Consider the following 15,775-nt stretch of genomic DNA (forward strand, 5'->3'; position numbering starts at 1 on the left):
AAATACATTTATGTGCTAGAGAAGCCATGCTAGAATTTCAAAATGAGGGTTCAGGATAAATCACAAGTCTTTTAGGAAGTTTGAGTAGAACTGGAAATGGAAGAAATGTCCTCTAGCATTTTTCTTTATCTCATTAAGTCTTTTTTTCCTACCTTCAGGTCAGAATAGCATACTTCATTGTCTAAAAGCAATACTTTAAAAATGCTTCAAACTTAAGACAAAGTTAGAATCACAGATGTTTTTAAAATGTACAAGGAAGGTCTGGGAATATGGCTCAGTTGTTAAAGTGCTTGTCTAGCATGTAAGAAACCTCAGGTTCAATCCCTGCTTCTACAGAAAGAAGGTATGACAGCACATACTTGTCATTCCAGCAGGGGGCAGAGGCAGGAGGATCAGAAGTTCAAAGACATTATCAACTACATATTAAGTTGGAGGTCAGCCTGGGATACATGAGATCCTATCTCAAAAAGGAAATGTACACAGAAGTACCCTTCTGTCCTTTACCCAGACTACCCCACTGAAAACATTATTTTTAACTTGGTACAATATTGGATCAGAAATTGACAATGCCACAACCCACAGAACACTCTCAGATTTCACCAGTTACATGTGTTATCATACATGTGCCTTGGTACAAATACAGATGTGCCTTTAACTAACCTTACACAATTTTGTCACATATACCAAGCTACCACTACCAATATACTTGTGACAACATCCCAGGACCCCTTCATGCTGCCCGTTAAAGCTGCCTCCTTCTGCAAAGCTTTATCTGTAGGCAACTGCTAAATTGTTCTCTCTCCATAATTACTGTTATTTCATCAAGGCTGCATGAATGGAAGTATGTGGCCTGCATTCTCCCAGCAGTGACTTTCAGCTGTGTATAACTTCCTCATTGCTGCCCTTCCTCCTTTTTATTGTTAAATAGTAAACCTTGCTCTGAATGAACAACAGTTTACTTAATCTCCCACCCTTTGGAGGACATTGGAATCATTTCTACTTTGAAGCTCTTACAAATAAAACTGCTATGGATATTCTTACATAAACTTAAGTGTCAAAAAGAGTTCATTCCTCTAAGAGGAATATATAAGCACATACTTGTTGGTTCAGGCAAGGAAGTCTATTGTACTTTTTTTTATATATAAGAAATTCGAAGATACTTTCCAGAATGGCTATAGAATTTATAGTCCCACCAGCAATACATAAATTATCCATCCATCCCCATCCTCGCCAGCATTTGGTGTTATTCTGATAACCATTGAGCTGGTTAGTTTAGTTTTTTGTCAACTTGACCAGCCAAAGTCAGAGGGATCCTCAATTGAGAAGATGTATCCTTCAGATTGGTCTGTCAGCAAGTTTGTGGTGGGCATTTTCTTCACTGATGCTTGATGTGTGAGGGCAGGTGGTCTGGATTGTTCAAGGAAGCAGGCTGAGCAAGCCATGGGAGCAAGCCAGTCAGTGGTCCATGGCCTCTGCCTCAGTGCCTGACTCCAGCTCCCTGCCTTGAGTTCCTGCCTTGACCTCCCTCAGTGGACTGTGACTCAGGATTTATAAGTCAAAATAAACTCTTCTTCAAGTTGTTTTTGGCAATGTTGTTTATCACAGCAATGAAAATCTAAGGAAGTTAGCTGTATAGTGTTGTATTATTGTACTTTCCATTTGTATCTCTGTGATGGCTAAGGACGCTGAGCGTCAATGCCTTTTTATAATCTCCATACGACCTATAGTGAAATCTATGCTGATTTCTTTTATCCATTTTCTAATAGGAGGGCTTATTTTTATTTTTTCCTCCTTCCAAACTCCTCTAATCCATGCTATTTTCCCTACCCACCCAGCTTTGTTTCCTTTTTGTTTTGTTTGTAAATCTATCAATTTGTACTGCCCATATATTCTAAGATATGTGGTCTTGCACTGGAGCATGGTCAACTTGCCAGGGGGATACATTTTTTCAGTGTTTTAATGTTTTAATTTTATTTATTTATTTTGTATCCTGACTGATGTTTTCTCTCCATTCTCTCCTCCCATTCCTGGCCCCAACCTCTCCTCTGCTCCCCCCCCTACCCTCTCTGTTTCTATTCACAAAAGGGTAGGCATCAATCAAGTGTGGCATGTCAAAATGGAGTGAGACTAAGCCCCTCCCCCCCCCCTGCAGTAAGGTTGGGCAGGGCAACTCAGTATGAAGTGTAGGGTCCCAAAAGCCAGCAAAAAGTCAAAGACAGCCCCTGCTCCCATTGTTAGGAGTCTCACAGGAAGACCAAGCTATACAACTGTCACATATATGCAGAGGACCTAGGTCAGTCCCATGCAGACTCCCTGGTTGTTGGTTCAGTTTCTGTAAACTCCTATGAACCCAGGTTAGTTGACTCAGTGGGTTTACATGTGATGTCCTTGACCCCTCTGGCTCCTACAATCCTTCTCAGGATTCCCTGAGCTCAGCCTAATGTTAGGCTGTGGGTCTATGCATCTGTTTCCATCAGCTGCTGGATGAAGCCTCTCTGATGACAATTGGGCTAGGCACCAATCTATGTGTATAGCAGAATATCGTTAGGCATCATTACATTGACATTTTTTTTCTCCTGTAGTGTTTGGTTCTATCCTAGACCTCTGGGTCACCCAGCCTGTGGGTCCTGGTGCTCCAGGCAGTATCAGGGGTGGTCACTCTCATGTCATTAGTCTGAGGATAGACCAGTCATTGGTTGGTCACTCCCACAGTCTCTTCACCACTCTTACCCCCAGCACATTCCATAGGCAGGACAGATTGTAGGACAAAGTTTGTGTCACTCTGTTGGTGTCCCAATCCCTCCACTGGAAGTCTTACCTGGTCACATGAAATGGCCAATTCGGGCTACCTGGCCCCTAGTGCTGGGAGTCTTTGCTGGGGTCATTCTGGTAGAATCCTGGGAGTTTCTCTTACACTGGGTTTCTGCCTCACTCTGAAATGCCCCCTTCCCTTTTCAGTTGACTTTTTTAGGACTCTCCCCCTCCATCCCTCCCAAACCTCTCTCTTATGTTCCCATCCTCACCGACTTCTATTCCACCCACAAAATCTCTTTTATTTACCTTTCCCAGAGAGATCCAACTGTTCCCCCATGAGCCCTCCTTGGTACCTAGCCTCTCTGCGTCTGTGGATCATAGCATGGGTATCCTGTAATTTATAGCTAATATCCACCAATGGTGCAGGCACTAAGATCAACAATTAATAAATGAAACTTCATGAAAAGTTTCTGTAAGGCAAAGGACACCATCAATAAGACAAAACAGAAGCCTATAGAATGGAAAAATATCTTCACCAACACCACATCTGACAGAGGACTGTGATTTCCAAAATATATAAAGAACTCAAGAAACTAGACATCAAAAAATAAATAATCCAATTAAAAAATGGGGTACTGATCTAAACAGAGAAGTCCCAACATAAGAATCTCAAGTGGCAGAGAAACACTTAAAGAAGTGCTCAACATCCTTAGCCATCAGGGATATGCAAATCAAAACAACTGAGATTTCATCTTACACCTGTCAGAATGGCTAAGATCAAAACCACAAGTGACAGCTCATGCTGGAGAGGATGTGGAACAAGGGAAACACTCTAATAAAGAGCTGAATAGCCAATAGCAAGGCAGGAGAAAGAAAAGGTCAAGCTGGCAGGCAGAGAGAATAAATAGAAGGAGAAATCTGAAAGGAAAAGAAGAGCAAGAGAACAAGGAGAGGAAGATGCTAGAGGACAGCCCTATAGCCAGCCACAGAGTAAGAATGAAAGTAAGATATATAGAAGTAAGAAAAGTGAAAAGTCCAGAGGCAAAAGGTAGATGGGATAATTTAAAGTTAAGAAAAACTGGCAAGAAATAAGCCAAGCTAAGGCCAGACATTTATAATTAAGAATAAGCCTCCATGTGTGATTTATTTGGGAGCTAGTTGGGAGGCCCCACAAAGAGTAAAACAACAACAACAATTCTGTTCAGTAGATAAAAAAGATAGGAAAGAAATACTTGAAATCCATGTGCCTAACAAAGGACTTGTATCTAGAACTTATGAAGAACTTTGGAAGTTCAACATTGAAAAGAAGTTCAGGGCTGGTATGGTGGTGCATGACAAAGGCAATCTAAAAGAAAACGGGGTTACTTTAGCTCACAGTTCCAAGTCACAGTCCATCTTGACAGAAATCAGGAGTTTGAAGCAGCTAGTTGATTTCATTACATCTGTAGTTGGAAGAAAAAGTCAATGAATACCGGCGCGCTAGTGCTGAACTTGCTCTCTCTCTCTCTCCCTCCCTACCCCATTCCTCCTCCTCCCCACTCTCTCCAGTCTGGCAAATTCCAGGATCCTCTGCCTAGGGAATAGTACCACCCACAATGGGAGGTTCTTCCTACCTCAATTAGCATATGATAATATCCTACAGGCATGCTCAGAGGCCCATCTCCAAGGTGATTCTAGATTTTGTCATTTTGACAGTTAACACCAGCCATCAAACCACTTAACACTGGAAGAGTGATCATTTTCTACTTCATTCTAGTTTTCTTCAAAATTACTTTTACTAAAAAATGTTTCTCTTTCCATGAATAATTTTAAGGAAGCTTATCTATGTTTATATCTTCTTGCTTAGATTTTAACAAGAATTATATTAAACTTGCAGATGAGGTTAGGAAAGCTGCTGCTGTTAGCATGTGGAATCATTTAGTTCATGAACATGGTATATCTTTTGAAGTACTTACATCTTTAAGATTTTTCCATCAACATTTTGTCATTTTTTCTTTCAGATTGTGTACAAATTTTGTAAGAAGTGGATCTAGTTATCACACTTGCTTTGGAGCTATTGTGGATGCTTTTACTTTTGGTTTGTAGTTTCTGCTTGTTAATTGCCGGCAGGAAGAAATGAAGTTATTTTGGTTGAGCTTATCTCCTATGACATTGAAAAACACCCACTAGTTTTAGGATTTTATGAGGGTCTTCATTTTTTTTTTATTGGTGTTATTAGGTTGCCTGGAAATTTTCATACATATACAAGCATGGCTTCTTTTCTGACCTGAATTCATTTCCGCTCTTTTCTGTCTCACAGCTAGAACTTTCAGGATGTTGTTAACTAACAAGGAAAGAGTGGAAGTTTTTCTTTGTTTTGAGGCAAGAAATAGATTCAGTCTTTGACCATGGCTACAATGCTGAGTATAGACTTTTCATAGATGTTCCCTATGTCATTGAGGATGGTGCCTTCATAGATGTTCCCTATGTCACTGAGGATGATGCCTTCATAGATGTTCCCTATGTCACTGAGGATGGTGCCTTCATAGATGTTCCCTATGTCACTGAGGATGATGCCTTCATAGTTGTTCCCTATGTCACTGAGGATGATGCCTTCATAGATGTTCCCTATGTCACTGAGGATGGTACCCTTCATAGATGTTCCCTATGTCACTGAGGATATGCCCTTCATATATGTTCCCTAAGTCAGTGAGGATGGTCTTTTCATAGATGTTCTCTGTCACTGAGGATATACCCTTCATAGATATTCCCTGTCACTGAGGATGTGACTTTCTATTCTGAGTGTACTGAGAAGTGTTGTTAATGGTGTTGAATTTTGCAGAAGAAAATTTTACATCAGTTGATGCAGTCATATGCTTTTCCTTCCTTGCCTGTTGATAGGGAGGTTACATTGATTTTCAAGTGGGAACTAGGGTTCTGTACCTAAAATAAGTGTGTTTTTTATATGTTGTCAGATTTGATTTGTTAGAATTTCATGGGCAGTTTTTGTTCAAAAGTGTTTTGACGAACTATCACAAAATGTATACTTTTTTGAGCTATCTTTGTGTGGCTTTGGTGTCAGAGTAATACTACATTCATAAAATAGAGTTAAAAATGGTTCTTTCTCTTTTAGTTTTGGGAAGATATTATGAAACATTGGTATTAAGCTTTTTTAATATTCATAAAATTCTCCAATATAACCATCTGGACCTAGAAAGTTCTTTTTAAGCAGTATTTAAATTACTAGTTCAATTTTTTTTCTTATTTCCTATTCAGGTTAGTATTTTTTTTTCTGTTTTTTTTTTTTTTTTAACTTGGCAGAGTTTTGAAAATTTTTGACTTTTGAGAAATCGGTCTATTTCTTCCAAGTTGTTAACTTTCTGAGTGTCAAGCTGCTTCAAATATTCATTTACTTTGTGTGTGCGGTGCATTACAATACATGAACACACTAGTGTGTGAGTATGCACATCTGTGTGTGGTCATGAGCATGTGGAGGCAAGGGGTGGATGCTGGATGTCTTCTTCAATCAGTTTGACTTTATGTTTTGAGACAAGTTCTCTCACTGACCCCAAAGCTCATTAATTAGTCTAGGCTGGTTGACTAATGAGCTCTGTGTCTGTCCCACCCCATTCTGGGGTCTACACATGCATACAGCATGCCCATTGTTGCACACAGCTTTTATGTGGGTGCTCAGTATCCAAACCCAGATCCTTATGCAATGGTCATTTCACTGAATGAACCATCTCCCTAGGCCTGCCCCTTTGATATTTGAATGGATATGGGATCTTGAGTATATTCACTGTCAATTCATAATACTGGTGAGTTTTTAAAAGATATATTTATTATTTTTATTTTTGTGCATGTGCCTGAGTGAGTTTCACCACAGCACGACCACTCATGAATATATCAATGGAGGCCAGGGAACATTGGATCCCATGGAACTGGAGTTACAGGTGGTTGTGAGCAACCTCATATCGGTGCTAGGAACTGAACCAAGAGCCTCTAAAAGAGCAGTACATGCTCTTAACCTCTGAGCTGTCATTTCAGCCCTAATACTGGTGGTTTTGATCTTATCTTGGTCAATTCTGCTAGAGTTTCAATAGTGTTTATTGTTTTGAGAAATTTGCTTTTTTTCTACGTTGTTTTTTTCTCCATTCTTTTATTTGTAATCTTATTTATTTATGTTCTCATTTTTGTTTAGATAATGTACAATTTTGCCATTTTAACCATTTTGCCTGTATGATTCTGTGGAGCATGGGCACACACACACACACACACACACACACACACACACACACACACACACAGCTATGGGTCCATCAGTAAAATGGTTCCATCTTCCCATCCCTCCCCCCATCCCCATCCCTGCTTCCAGCCCCTGGAAACAACCATTCTACTCTCTGTCACCACGGATTTGAAAGCTCTGGGTGCTTCATGCACATGGAATCATAGGGTAGTTCTCTGAATACACTGAAGTTTCTTCCATGTTAGAGCATGGATGTGAATACTATTTTAGACACAAAAGCATGTGTATATGCCACGTTATGTTTAAACATTCTTCCATCAAATGACACTTGAGTGTTTTGCTTTGGGTTATTGGGAATGATGCTACAGTGGCCACGCCTGTGTTAATTGTTTCTTTTCTTCTGCTAGCTTGGCTTTATTTCGCTTGTCTCTTCTAGTCTCTGAGGTATTTTTTTTTTAATTTCCTCTTATAAGGATTTAATGCTTAATTTCCCCTATTAACACTTGGTAAATGCTACCCCCATGTTGATTATGTGACATTTTTCTTCTTCATCCTACTCAATGTATTTATGTTTTTTCTCGAGACTTCTTCCTTGACCCATGGGTTATTTAAACGTGTGTTGTTTAATTTCCTAGTGCTTGAATACTTTGCTGTCGTCTTTCTGTTATTGGTTTCTACTCTGACTCCCTTGCTTCTGGAGAACACACTGTGAGGCTTCAACAGCCTCTGTTCTGGAGAACACACTGTGAGGCTTCAACAGCCTCTGTTCTGGAGAACACACTGTGAGGCTTCAACAGCCTCTGTTTCTTTTGCTTTCAACTTGCCAGTGTCGGCATTTTGAAGCAGATTTGTATGGACAGCATTTAGTTAGCTGTGGGTTTTGTTCTGGTTTGAGGCTCATGTGTTCTTAAACTCATATTAACATGGTGCCTAATTCAGTCTACCAATGTTTGTCTTTTAATTGGCATATTTAGAACATGTACATTTATTTAAAACACATATTAGGGCAGAGTTAGGGAGATGGGTCGGGAGGTTTAAAAAAAAAAAAAAAAGCACTTGCCACCCAAGCTTGATGACCTGAGTTCGGTCCTGGGAACCCACAGTGGAAGGAGAGAACCAACTCCTGACTGTTCTCCTCTGACCTCCACACACACTCTGTGGCACACATGCGTGCACACACACACACACACACACATACACACACACATGCACAGGTACACACACACACTGTACACATGCACAGCAATAATAAATTAAATTTTTTAAAAATTAAAGGCAGGGCCTGGTGGTGGTGGTGGTGGCGGCGGCGCTGTGGTGGTGCACGCCTTTAATCCCAGCACTTGGGAGGCAGAGGCAGGCGGATCTCTGAGTTCGAGGCCAGCTTGGTCTACAGAGTGAATTTGAAGAAAGGCGCAAAGCTACACATGGAAACCCTGACTCGGGGAAAAAAAAAAATTGAAGGCAGGGTTGGCAACTAAAGGTGACGGCAGCCAGACCTGACGACCTGAATTTCATCCCTGAAACCTGCAGGGAGAGTGTAAGGAGAAAACTGACCACTGCAAGCTGCACTCCAACCTCCTCGTGTGGTATGTGGGCCATGTTATGCATGTGCCTATGCCTATATGAACACACATAGAGAAACACAGAAAAGAAGGAAGGAAGGAAGGAAGGAAGGGAGGGAGGGAGGGAGGGAGGGAGAGAAGGAAGGAAAGACTTTTAAGTCAAAACAAAACAAACACAAATACTGATGCTTTGGGGTTAAGTCTGTCATCTTACTGTTTGTTTTCTGTCTGTTCCCTGTTTCTACCTCTCCTCTCTCTCTCCTCCTCTTTCTTGGTGTGAGTTAGTTGAACGTTTTAAGTGGTTTAGGAGCAGTGTTCTGTGGATAATTTATAACGGTTGCTGTAGGTATTACTATAGAGATGGGTGAGTGGATGGTTTGGATAGACAAATAACAGACAGACAGATAGATAAGTAGATACCAGGATCTCCTGGTGCCTACTTCACCAGGAGAAGATAAATCTCAATTTTATGTAAAACCCTTGCCCTCCTTAGCTTTAAATGTACAGTCTACTCCTCGCTCCCTATGTCCACTGGGTACCACAGTAGGTGATGCTAACTTCCGTGATTGATTCAACTGTAAAACATCGGGTGATGCCTGGTGTGCTGTGTTCACTTTCATTTTCACCAATCAGATTCATTTTTCCTGAAGACCCAAGCAGTCTGTTATTATTTTCTTATGTCTCAGGCGTCTCTCCTTTCTTCCTTACAGATAGGCCATCGACCAGCAAACTCTTGGTCTTCCCTCATATGTGACAGTTGCTTTATTCTCCCTTAATATCTAAAGGAATTCTTTTTAATTTCCATGTCTTTCAATATTCGGGGCTGACACTTGTATTCTTTTCAGAACTGGGGGAAAATGTTTTTCATTTTAGGCATGTGGTTTCAGATAAAAAAAAATCATCTGTCACTCAATTTTTTTAAATAGAGAATATTTTATTTCTCTCTGGCTGGTTTTAAGGTTTTTTCCCCCTCTTTTACATTAGTTTTCAGACATTTAATTATGTCTCTTGGTGTGGATTTCTTTGGGTTTATCCTATTTGTGGTTCATTGGTCTTCAGATCTATAGATCTGTCTTTCACTAATTTATAAAGTTTTCCACTGTTCTCCATTCCAAGCCTCCAGTGTGAATGCCAGATATTTGTTCTATAAATTCGGGAACCATTCATTTCTGCAGCCCATTTTCCTCCTGTTGTGCAGACTGAATACATTCCATCGATTTCTCTTCAACTTCATGGATTCTCGGCAAAGCCAGCCCTGTGCTACTGTTAATTTCATCCAGCAAGTTTATTTTTTATTTAAGTGATTGTATTTTTGAGCTCTATAATTTCTGCTTGGTTCTTTTTTATAACTTCTATCTCTTCTCTGAGGCTTTCTATCTTTTCATTATTTCAAGAGAATTTCTAATTGATTATTGGAGCATTTCATAAGAGATACTTTGAAATTCTAGTCGGATATTTCCGGCATCTGGTCTCTCTCGGCATCGGCATCTTTTTCTCATTCCAATTGTGAGTTTCTGGGTCTGAGTAGGGAGGAGGATGCTTTTCACTGTAGCCTGGACATTTTGGTTACAGAGAGAGTTCGTGGTCCTACCTAAATCTGCTTGAGTAGGAAGCCGCCCTTCTCAGGTTGGCGTGTCAGTTTCACTTGGCCTCTGTGGCTCTAATCCTAATGAAACTCGGGTGTTCTGAGCGCTCACAGCGTTATTTGACCTATTCTGGATGTCAGTTCCAGGAGGCAGTCTGCGCAATGCCCAGAAGAGCCCTCGGCAGTGTGACACTTCTGCAACTGCTGCTTCTCTTGTGGTAGTTCGGTGAAGAGTGGAGGAGAAACACTTGACCTGGTGTAGAATGGAAGAAGGTTCAGTGTTTCTGCTGTGGCTGTGTGGAACGGCCCAGCAATGCCTGAACAGCATCTTTGGGGCTTGGACACCTAAGGGCTTCATGGCCCATGGGTAACCCTCCGAGTCCGGTTTATGGAGCAGGGGCTGGGGGGCGGGGTCTAGGATTTTCTTTTCTTTTTTTAAAATTTTGCTGTGGTTTCTTTGAAATTTGCCAATGTTTTTTAAGTTCTTATGTAAGTGGACATTGTATCTTCAGCCCCATTCTCCCATCCATATCTTCCTTTTCATCCCCTTTGTTCCCCTAGGTAACTCAGTTTCTACTTCCCGTCATATATAGATGACTTCATAAATCTACAAAATATAGAAAGCACAAATGATATTTGTCTTTATAAAACTTACTTTACTTCATGTGATTGTCTTCAGTTCCACCCATTTTCACACAAATACCATAACTTCTTTATGGATGGAGGAAATCCATAGTGTATATGAACCATGTTTTCTTTACCCAGTTCTCTGCTGTTGGACATCTAGGGTGGTTCCAAATCTTGCTGTTGTGAGTAGTGCTGCAGAAGTATTAATTCTCGAGTGCTTCTGTGATACACTGACTTGGAGCCCTGTTGACAGATATCCAGGAGTAAACCACAGAGCTGGGAAGTATTCACTTTCCCTAGGGCTTTCCTGCTGCTGCTGCTGCTGCTGCTGATGATGATGATGATGATGATGATAAAGAAAAAGAAATACTGATGATGATGATGAGGAGGAGGAGGAGGAGGAAGAGGAGGAGGAGGAGGAGGAGGAAGAGGAGGAGGAGGACAGCAACAGCATCACCAGCAGATCATCTTTTTCAGTCAAAAGGTCATAGAGCAGGGGTTGACATGACTGGATCTTCACTATCATTGCCTCTACTGACAGCAGGTGACTACCAGGGTCCCCAGGCACAGCAAAGGTCTGAGTTTTTCCACTAGGTCCCTATTGTTGGTCCCTATCCCCTAATCTGTTGGCTAGAAAGAAGGGTCCCTTTTTTCTCTTGTTATCTGTGTGTGCGCTTGTTCCTGATAAGGCTCTCCAGTGCCCTGTGCAGTCATTTATGAGATAAAAGAAGAACTGGTCCATTCTCATATCATCATTTCTCAAGTCCTGAGGTCTGTATCTGGTTTGTCTTTTTTCCCAGCTTTCACAGTCCTCTCATCCTATCTCTTTAACAACTATTGAGTATTTAGTTATATTTAAGAGAGCAGGAGCAGGGGAAACTGAATCTCCACCAGCGTGCTCTGGAACTGAAATTCCAGAAAGCAATATAATTTTGACTTCACAATCAGGTCTTTAATCCATCTGAAATTGATTCTGCTGTATGATGTGAGACAGAAATCTAATTTCTTTTTTCCCATATGGATATCAAATTGTCTTGGCACAGTTTTTGAAAAGTCTGTCTTTTCTGCAATGCTCTGTGGGGCTCACCTCTGTATTGTATCAGGAGTCTATTGCTTGGCTTACTATTCCATTACAGTTGCTCTATGATATTATCACTGCACCAATATAATACTGATTTATCACAGTTTTATAGTAAATGTTTATATGATGATACAAATATTCACACTTTTTTATATTTGTTTTTTTATCCAGCAAACCTGTTTAAAATCTCTTATTAAGTTTAAAAATGTATCTGTGGAATCATTTTGAATTTTCCATACATACACATATATCACTTTTAAGTTATCACTTTTTTCCATTTTTAATAATTTTTTTGGAAGAGAAGGAAGAGTGATTTCTGTTCTGGCCAAATCTCCAGGATGATGTTGACATGACAGAAGGGAGACTGGTAAAACTCTGTGCCGTATTTTTCCATTAAAAAGGAAGCTTCTGGGCAGACGTAATGGTGCATCCCTGTAATTCCAGCCCTCAGGAGGCAGAGGCAGGAGAACGAGGAGTTCAGGGTCATCCTTGGCTACAGAGTGAGTTTGAGTCCAGCCTGGGACAAGAACAAAACACAAAACAACAGAAACACTAAGAGCTGGGGTGTGACAATGGGAAAGTGCTCCCCTAGCACACATGAGCTTTGGACTTGATTCCCAGCACCATAAAAAAGAAAAGGAAAGGAAAGTTCTCAGAGTTTCACCATGGACTATGACATTTGCTCTAGGTTTGTGTAAATACACTTTATAATGCTAAAGAAGTTCTTTCTATTCCTGCTTTTCTTAACATTTTCTATCATGAATGAATAGCAATTTTTACTTAAAAATAAAGAGACATATTGTGCCAAAACTAGTCAAAAGAAAATTAAAGTGCTTGTATCAGCATCAGACAACACAGAATCATAGTAAAGACTATCTATTGCTGTGGTTAAAGACACTTATGTCATAATGATTAAGGGGTCAGCTTATCAATAGGACATAACAACACTAAATATTTTGCATCCAAAAAGAGAATGTTAAAATACATGAGGCAATGATGGATATAACTGAGACAAGAAATAGCCATATCCACAAGAATACTTGTAGATTCCAGTGGCCTTCTCTTAACACTTGGTAAAACAAATAACAGAAAATCGGCAATGATACAAAAGACGTCAATAAGAGCATCCAACAATTTGACCTGATGTAAAGAGGGTATTCCACCCAACAAGAGAGGAATACATATTTTCTCCCAAATGTACATAGCCTATTTATCAGGATAAATGATGTTCCAAACCGTGGGTCTGGAGGATTTAAAAAAATTCAATTTATACAATGTATGCTCTTTGAAAAAACTGGAAGTAAATTAGAAATCAAGAAAAGAATTAAGAAATTCTCAAATATCAAGAAACCAGACAACATACTTCTCAATAGCCTGTGTTTCAATGAAGAAACAGAAGAGAAAATCAAAGCATTCTGAACTAAATTAAAACAAAATATATCAAACTTGAGATAGAAGACAGCAGCACTACCTACAGGAAAATTAATTCCAGTAAATGCCTGAGTCAGAAAAGAAGGGGGTGCTCAATTCTATGATCTCAGTATCTGTTTTAAGAAACTTTTAAAAGGCAGAAGAAAAGAAAAAAACAAGATTGTCAAAATCAATCAACTACAAATATTTTAAAAACAATGAAACAACATCTTACTTATGTAATAGGTGATTAATCATTTTATTAATTTAATATGTAACCAGTAGTAACAATTAAACTGATAAGATCAGGCTTACCATAGAAGACACAAGTCACCAACTTGCACATAAAAACTTCATGCCCCATGAGCTTTGAAAAAAATGACATTACTACGGAGTCTATAGACGCTAAACGACAACAGAGGGACTATTGGCAACAACAGCTTTATGTTAATAAATTTGATGGCAAAAAAAACCCATAAGATCCTTCAAAATTTACACTCTCAAACTTTATCCAAGAAATAACCTGAACAACCCTTTATCTGTAAAAATAAATTGAATTTGTAAATAACATTCTTCCAACAAAGTAAACTCCATCCCAAATGTCTGCATGTATGTTCCAACAAACAGTGAAGGAGACAGAAGTAAATTCTATCCAAACTTTCAGAAAAATAAAAAGGAAGGCATACTTCCTAACTCATCCTAAAAAGCTCAATAGCATGATATGAAAACAAGGCAAAAATACAAGAAATGAAAATCACAGAATGATTTCTCTCATAAACACAGAAGCCATAGTTATCAACAACATTGTAGCAGTCAAATCAATAATTTACCCCAGCCAAATAAGATTTATCTCATAAGTGCAGTTAATTTAATATTTTTAAAGGAATCAAGATAATTCACTGTATCAACAAACTAAAACCATCTGTTAAAAAATGTAATTAAAAAACTTTTTAATGGTGGCAAGATGCCTCAGCTGGTGAGGTACTTGCTGCCAAGTTTGATAACCTGAGTTCAATTCCCAGCACCCACATGGAGGACAGAACTGACTCCTGCAGGCTGAACTCTGACCTCTACATGCATGCAGACACACACCATACTAAATAAATAAATGTAATAAAAAGAAAAATCACCTGCTTATTTATATAGGTACATAAAAAGCATTTTACTAATGTAACATTCCCTTCTACTTTTAAAAATTCTTAGAAAACAGCTAATTAAAAGATAAATTCTTTGGGGTTGGAGATTTAGCTCAGTGGTAGAGCGCTTGCCTAGCAAGCACAAGGCCCTTGGTTCAATCCTCAGCTCCACAAAAAAAAAAAAAAAAAAAAAAAAAAAGATAAATTCTTCAAGAGGCTAAAGGGCATCTTTAAAATTCTTCCATAATAAAGACAGGCTTCTCCAATAAGACTAAATGTTCACATTTCATTCTTTCATCAAACGATTTCTAACCTGTCTGATAAAGCAAGAAAAAGGAAAGGAAATAAAAAAAAAGAAGCATCCAGATTGCTACAGAAGTATTAGAACAGTCTTTGTTTACATACAGTATGCTTACCCATGCAGATAGCTGGGTAGAATCTATGAAAATGTAATTAATCAGTGCATTTTAAATGCTGCAATATCCAAGATCAATATTTAAAATTATATTCAAGTAGATTCAATATACTCCTTATTTTAAAGCCCCTAAGACCTTTTGTTCTAGATATAAAGAAGCTGACCATAAATATCACATGGAAATATAGATTAACTAGACCATTGAAACATAATAAGGACTCTAAAATCACTCACTCATTCACACACATGCACACACACACACAAATGCATGCACGCACACACACACCCAGTGTCAGGGAGACTTTTATAAGGTTCAAAGACAATTCAAGGAAGAAAGGACAAATGGAGAGCAGTCATGTCAACAAATGGTAATAAAATAATGTTATATTTATGACAAAATTTAATTTTTAACTTATATGCAAAAATTAACTCAAGATGTATTGTAGCCCTAACTGGGAATCCGTAAACCACAAAAAAAAAAAAAAAAAAAAAAAGGAAGGAAGAAAGAAAGAAGACAGAATGAAAAAAAAGCAACAAAAAACCCTAAAAGAAAAAGTAGTAAATCTACTTTATTACATAATATAGTTTTTATTCTTTTCAAGCTGGATCATGTTTATTGATTGATGTTGGGATTTATTTATTTATTTAATTGTTGTTTTTCATGACAGGGCTTCTCTGTGTTGCTCTGACTATTTTTTCTCTAATATTCTATAATTTTGTGTGTATGGCTGTTTGCCTGCATGTATGTTTGTACATCATGTATGTGCAGTGCCCCCAAGAGGCCAAAGAGGTTTGTGGGTCCTTTGGAACTGGAGGTTTTAGGCCTCCTTGTGGGTGCTGGGACTCACACCTGGGTCCTCTGGGAGACAGCCAGCACGTTCTTAACCACTGAGCCAAATGTGAGTGACCATTGAATAAAAGCATTTGTTCTGAGCCAAATGTGAGTGACCATGGCCTGAGAATACACATTCAGGCTGGAT

Source organism: Onychomys torridus, chromosome 7 (assembly GCF_903995425.1).
Source record: "Onychomys torridus chromosome 7, mOncTor1.1, whole genome shotgun sequence".
NCBI classification, from domain to species: Eukaryota; Metazoa; Chordata; class Mammalia; order Rodentia; family Cricetidae; genus Onychomys; species Onychomys torridus.